Genomic DNA, 8,066 nt, shown 5'->3' with positions numbered 1-8,066 from the left:
ATTAATATAAGATTATTTTAAATAAGAATTAATTTATATAATTATTAAAATATTATTAATTTTATGTTATGTAATTTTAATAAAAATAAATAATAATAATAAATATAAAAATTTTTTAACAATTTAAATTTTATATGATCTAAATAATTTTGTTAAGTACGATATGAGAAATCATTGTAAGCTTCGTTAAGAAACTTTGTAATATAAAATAATAATAATAATATTAAATATATAAATAAATAAAATAAATTTGATACATATTTTTGGTTCATTCTGTGTATAAATCAAAGGATACCGAATAATTGGTAACGGATGCGATATATTATAGTATCGAGTATTAAAACATAATATATAAATTTATCTTGTTATTCAAATTTTTTGTTACTTAACTTATGTATTTAGAAAATTTATAATATTATTTATATAATTGACATAAAATCTTATAAATTGAAATTTTATTAATATGTATCAAAAGAAGAGAGTAACGTATTGATATAATATCAAAGGATACTGATTATTTAAATAACGAATACGTCATATATTGTTTGTGTAACAAAGTTCACTTGGCCATTTAGTTGAAAATAACATTTTCAATAGAAAGTTTATATGCTTTTTTTTTTCTTTAATTATTAAAAAAATAAATTGAAATTTAATTCAATCAAATTTTATAATAATTTTTAAAAAATTTTTCCTTTTAAAAAATATTTTGTGATGTTGTGATAATATGTATTAATACAAGTGCATCCTGATACTTTTATCTCTAGTAAAGGTATGAGTATCATGAACAGTTTTGTTATCTAATGATATTATTTTGATAATATTTTGTGTATATTCTTATAATATTTTGTCTAAATATCATCATAATACAATATTATTTTGATAATATTTTATGAATATTCTTATAATATGTTACCTAAATGTCATCATAATATGATGAATTATTTCCATAATAACATATAAAAAAGAAAAAAAAAAAAAAGAATCATTAATTTATAATTATTTAAATTGATTCTTTAAAAAAATATTATAATATATTATTTATAAAAATAATTTTTACTCTTATTTTAAATAAATTTGTGGCCTTTTATTAAAAGGCCTATGATCGATGTATTATTATTATAAAAATTAATGCAATGTTTTTAATTTATGCTTTCTTTTCAGTTTTCTTTGGTAATAACACTGCTTGAATGTTTGGTAATACACCACCTTGAGCAATTGTTACACCAGATAATAATTTATTTAATTCTTCATCATTACGAATTGCCAATTGTAAATGACGTGGAATGATACGTGTTTTTTTGTTATCACGGGCAGCATTACCAGCTAACTCGAGAACTTCTGCAGCCAAATATTCCATAACAGCAGCCAAATATACTGGGGCACCAGCACCTACTCGTTCAGCATAATTTCCTTTTCGTAATAATCTGTGAATTCTTCCAACAGGAAATTGTAATCCTGCTCGGCTTGATCTTGACTTTGCCTTTCCCTTTACTTTACCACCTTTACCTCGTCCAGACATAGCGAATAAATTTATTTAATTAATATTTTTTTTTGTAAATATAATCACACAGATGTGTACGTTACGGGGATTGTAACATAAATGTTTAAAATGTTATTTGGGTATTTTAATTTATAATATTTATAAAATATAAAACTTTAAAAATAAACCAATCACCTTATAGTATTATTTTCAGCCAATCAGAGAGTAGTATTCATTTTTATTGTTATATCCATCTTCGCGTATATAATACGCTAGTTGTATACACGACACGCTCATACATATACTGACTGGTGTTCTGTAACTATCTGTGTATATTAATTGTTTGTAACAATGCCACCAAAAACAAGTGGAAAAGCAGCAAAAAAAGCTGGCAAAGCTCAAAAAAATATATCAAAGAGTGATAAGAAAAAGAAGAGGAAGCGCAAGGAATCATATGCAATTTACATTTACAAAGTATTAAAACAAGTGCATCCTGATACTGGTATCTCTAGTAAAGCTATGAGTATCATGAACAGTTTTGTTAATGATATTTTTGAACGTATTGCTGCTGAAGCATCACGTTTAGCACATTATAATAAACGTTCAACAATCACAAGTCGGGAAATTCAAACCGCAGTTCGATTATTATTACCTGGTGAATTGGCAAAGCACGCTGTTAGTGAAGGTACTAAAGCTGTTACAAAATATACAAGTTCAAAATAAATAAATCGAAAATATTATTTAATTGATAACATAAAAATACATCAACATATAAAAACGGCTCTCTTTTTAAGAGAGCCATCAAATTTTTTAAATAAGAGTAAATTATTTTTATATATACAAAAAAATTAAATAAACAATTATTAATATCATATTTAATATAAAATTTTATATATTAATAGCTTGAATATATCTATTATTAGTATATCAATATTATTAATTTTAAATATAATAAAGGATATCGCGGAATATATATCGTAAATCAGTGTAATGCAAATGCATTACATTACCTTTATTATTTTCATTTTACATTTACTACTTGTTTATGTACGCTTATAATTATTAGAAAAATATTTTTAATAATTTTAAAAAATAAATGAAATAATAAAAATTTAATAATAAATTATTTATTGAAAGTATAAAAAATGGTATAGCAAAATCTTTATTTTCTTTGATTAAGGCGAAATGTTTTATTAGTTATAAATTCGATAATCTCCTATCGATACTTGTTACTCTTAACTTGTATATATAAAAAATATAATAGTATATTAATTTATAATAAAATTTTTTCAAAAATTCAATAAGTTATTGTAAAATAAAATAGATAATATACAAATTATAATTTATTATTGCAGATATATTACAATAAAAAAAAAAAATAAAAATATTTGGTAATGTATGTTATAAACAAAATAATTTGTTGTAAACAAATTATATAATATGTTATATTTATTAACAAATTTATTTACTCTTATATAAATAAAATTAGTGGCTTCCCAAAAAGGAAAGCCTGTTTAAATTTATCGGATGTATTAAATATTCTTTAATAAATTTACTAAATATTTTAAGTAAATTATTATATTTTCTTAACCTCCAAAACCATACAAAGTACGACCTTGTCGTTTTAATGCATATACAACATCCATAGCTGTAACTGTTTTACGTTTTGCGTGTTCAGTATATGTAACAGCATCCCGAATAACATTTTCAAGGAATACTTTAAGTACACCACGTGTTTCTTCATAAATTAAACCAGAGATACGTTTTACTCCACCTCGTCGTGCTAAACGACGAATTGCAGGTTTTGTAATACCTTGGATATTATCACGCAAAACTTTTCTATGACGTTTTGCACCCCCTTTTCCAAGACCCTTTCCACCTTTTCCTCTGCCAGTCATTTTAATAAAAAATTATTTACAATATTTTAACGAACGGATAACACGTGTGTTAACCTCACAAGTATTGTAATGTATGTGAGCGCCGGTACAATTGTGCCTTTTTATATAAAGCATTAAAGATTTTTTAAGCCACGCCTATACAATTTGATTAGTCCATACTCTGATAGCTATCCAATAGGATATGACAACAAAAATTTTGAAATTTCATATAAATATAAATACAACACATTTATTTCGCATTTAAACATTTGACTTTGTAGTATCAAATTGTCGAATATAATTTTTAAAATTGTGTGTTTTTTTGTAAAAACATTATTATTTGAAAATGGCTAGAACCAAGCAAACTGCACGTAAATCAACTGGTGGTAAAGCACCAAGAAAACAATTAGCAACGAAAGCTGCACGTAAAAGTGCACCAGCAACTGGTGGAGTAAAAAAACCACACAGATATCGTCCTGGTACAGTAGCTTTACGAGAAATTCGTCGTTATCAAAAAAGTACTGAATTGTTAATTCGTAAATTACCATTCCAACGTTTAGTACGTGAAATTGCACAAGATTTTAAAACCGATTTACGTTTTCAAAGTTCAGCTGTTATGGCATTACAAGAAGCTAGTGAAGCCTATTTAGTAGGTTTATTTGAAGATACCAATTTATGCGCAATTCATGCAAAGCGTGTTACAATTATGCCTAAGGATATACAATTGGCAAGACGTATTCGTGGAGAACGTGCATAAGCGTTTTAAATGACAATTTAAAAAAAAAAAAACAAATAAGAAATATTTTCGGTCCTATATATAGGACCAACATATATTATTAAATAAGAGTATATTATTTTTATTAAAAAATATATATATATATATATATATATATATATATATATATATATATATATATAAATATAAATTATTGAAATAAAATTAAACATTATTAAAATTTTGTTATAATTATAAGCGATTGCTATTTCTAAAAATAAATAAATTTCATAAAATTTATATTATTTTATATTCATTTGAAATATTAAAAAAACTTCTCGCTTTAAAGTAACCATGATATGAGTTATAAATGCAATAAAATTTTATACAAAAAAATAATATTTATTTGTTGATGAATAATATAAAAGGTTTACATTTCTAAATAACATATATTTATATATGGTGTGTAAAAAAAAAGAAAAGAAGAAAAATAATTTATATTTTTAATATAAAAAGGCAACCGCACACAGTGTTCCCAAGCGGTCACCCATCCAAGTACTGACTGTGCCCAATGTTGCTTAACTTCGGTGATCGGACGAGAACCGGTGTTTTCAACGTGGTATGGCTGTTGCCAGTAATAAATGAAAATTTTTACAAATATATATTTTTCATAAATATCATTAATATTAAAGTATATTATTAAAATTTTCAATGAAGTAATCAATTTAAATATATACTTATTTATTATACCATATATTTTAAATAAAAATGCAACCGCACACAGTATTCTCAAGTGGCCACCCATCCGTGGTACTGACTGTGGCAAATGTTTCTAAACTATTATTTTATAAAATATTTATACAAAAAATAATTTACTCTTATCAAATATTAATTTGTGGCCTGTATTAAGGCCTATGTTATTTTCATTTTTTAGCAAAAATAATGAAATATTTCAATATATTATTAAAGTAACAGATCATTTCTTTTTTGGTGCTGCTTTTTTAATTTTTGTAGGAGATGATTTGGCAACAGAAGCTTTCTTAGCTTTTGGTGCTTTCGGTTTACGAGCAGGGCTACTTTTGGCAGCGGATTTTGTACTTTTTGCTGGTTTTGCTTTAACTGGTGCTTTTTTTGATGCCGCTGATGATTTTGCAGTAACTTTTTTAGCAGCAGTTGATGATGATGGAGTCGCTTTTTTTGCTTTAGGCTTTTTGGCTGCCAATGATGTAGTTGTGGCTTTCTTTTCTTTTGGTGCCCGTTTACTTTTAGCACTCTTTGCTGAACCTTTTGCTCCACTTTCTTTTTTGGATACTTTTGATTTAGCTGAAGAATTAGATGAAGCGGAAGCAGCCAATTTGAATGAACCAGATGCACCTTTACCTTTAGTTTGTACCAAGGCTCCCTCAGTTACAGCAGCTTTTAAATATTTTTTAATAAATGGTGAAATTTTATCAGAATCCACTTTATAATTTGCAGCTAAATATTTTTTAATTGCTTGTAATGATGAACCACCACGTTCTTTTAAATTTTTAATTGCGTTAACAACCATTTCTGATGTACGTGGATGTGTTGGTTTTGAATGTTGTTTTGTACGTTTAGCACCAGAAGCTGTTGCTTTTTTTGTTGGTGTTGTAGAAGCAGCAGTAACCGCAGTTGCTGCAACAGCTGTAGAATTTTCTTCGGCCATATTTTTTACTTTATAAAAATAATGTATTTATTATAAATATTTAAATGATAAAATATAATAATTCTATCAAATAAAAAATAAAGGTTTTCAATTATATCATTATTCACAATAATATAAGTCCCTATGTAAGTCAAAGTACCATGTAGAAAACACATAAAAATTAAATAGTATTTCTAATTTACTGTCGTAGTAAACATGATTTATTTTTTCAATTTCTATAATATATAAAATAATAAATTATAAATTTAATAATAATATTTATTTTATAAATTAAAATATATTTAATTTTTTTATTAACAATTATTAATAAACATAGTTTAATATTAATTATTTCAATCATACAAAACAATAATATTTTTAAGGTAAACTTAAAAAGTATATATTTTTATTTTTTATTTAATATCGATTTATTATAAATTATTAGTATATAAATAATTAAAAAATTTAATATATAAATATATATATTATAGTATAAGATTTCATTTTTAGAAAAACTTTTTTTGTCAATAATGAAAACGTATTATTATGAAATGTGTTAATCGAACATTGACAAAATATATTATTAGAGTATTTGTTGAGATTAATATAAGATTATTTTAAATAAGAATTAATTTATATAATTATTAAAATATTATTAATTTTATGTTATGTAATTTTAATAAAAATAAATAATAATAATAAATATAAAAATTTTTTAACAATTTAAATTTTATATGATCTAAATAATTTTGTTAAGTACGATATGAGAAATCATTGTAAGCTTCGTTAAGAAACTTTGTAATATAAAATAATAATAATAATATTAAATATATAAATAAATAAAATAAATTTGATACATATTTTTGGTTCATTCTGTGTATAAATCAAAGGATACCGAATAATTGGTAACGGATGCGATATATTATAGTATCGAGTATTAAAACATAATATATAAATTTATCTTGTTATTCAAATTTTTTGTTACTTAACTTATGTATTTAGAAAATTTATAATATTATTTATATAATTGACATAAAATCTTATAAATTGAAATTTTATTAATATGTATCAAAAGAAGAGAGTAACGTATTGATATAATATCAAAGGATACTGATTATTTAAATAACGAATACGTCATATATTGTTTGTGTAACAAAGTTCACTTGGCCATCTAGTTGAAAATAACATTTTCAATAGAAAGTTTATATGCTTTTTTTTTTCTTTAATTATTAAAAAAATAAATTGAAATTTAATTCAATCAAATTTTATAATAATTTTTAAAAAATTTTTCCTTTTAAAAAATATTTTGTGATGTTGTGATAATATGTATTAATACAAGTGCATCCTGATACTTTTATCTCTAGTAAAGGTATGAGTATCATGAACAGTTTTGTTATCTAATGATATTATTTTGATAATATTTTGTGTATATTCTTATAATATTTTGTCTAAATATCATCATAATACAATATTATTTTGATAATATTTTATGAATATTCTTATAATATGTTACCTAAATGTCATCATAATATGATGAATTATTTCCATAATAACATATAAAAAAGAAAAAAAAAAAAAAGAATCATTAATTTATAATTATTTAAATTGATTCTTTAAAAAAATATTATAATATATTATTTATAAAAATAATTTTTACTCTTATTTTAAATAAATTTGTGGCCTTTTATTAAAAGGCCTATGATCGATGTATTATTATTATAAAAATTAATGCAATGTTTTTAATTTATGCTTTCTTTTCAGTTTTCTTTGGTAATAACACTGCTTGAATGTTTGGTAATACACCACCTTGAGCAATTGTTACACCAGATAATAATTTATTTAATTCTTCATCATTACGAATTGCCAATTGTAAATGACGTGGAATGATACGTGTTTTTTTGTTATCACGGGCAGCATTACCAGCTAACTCGAGAACTTCTGCAGCCAAATATTCCATAACAGCAGCCAAATATACTGGGGCACCAGCACCTACTCGTTCAGCATAATTTCCTTTTCGTAATAATCTGTGAATTCTTCCAACAGGAAATTGTAATCCTGCTCGGCTTGATCTTGACTTTGCCTTTCCCTTTACTTTACCACCTTTACCTCGTCCAGACATAGCGAATAAATTTATTTAATTAATATTTTTTTTTGTAAATATAATCACACAGATGTGTACGTTACGGGGATTGTAACATAAATGTTTAAAATGTTATTTGGGTATTTTAATTTATAATATTTATAAAATATAAAACTTTAAAAATAAACCAATCACCTTATAGTATTATTTTCAGCCAATCAGAGAGTAGTATTCATTTTTATTGTTAT

At 23.6% G+C, this 8,066-nt stretch overlaps 1 non-coding gene across 1 annotated transcript; it reads right to left on the bottom strand.

Annotated features, from left to right (window-relative positions):
• Positions 1–4,586: 4,586 nt before the first annotated feature.
• Positions 4,587–4,705, bottom strand: LOC123303815. The gene has a single exon (XR_006535899.1). It is a non-coding gene; the product is annotated as a 5S ribosomal RNA (ribosomal RNA).
• Between the last annotated feature and the right edge of the window lie 3,361 nt (positions 4,706–8,066).

The sequence above is a fragment of the Chrysoperla carnea genome, assembly GCF_905475395.1.
Source record: "Chrysoperla carnea chromosome X unlocalized genomic scaffold, inChrCarn1.1 SUPER_X_unloc_140, whole genome shotgun sequence".
NCBI classification, from domain to species: Eukaryota; Metazoa; Arthropoda; class Insecta; order Neuroptera; family Chrysopidae; genus Chrysoperla; species Chrysoperla carnea.
The sequence above is the reverse complement of the archived record's forward strand: the minus strand, read 5'-3'. Positions and strand labels throughout refer to the sequence as shown.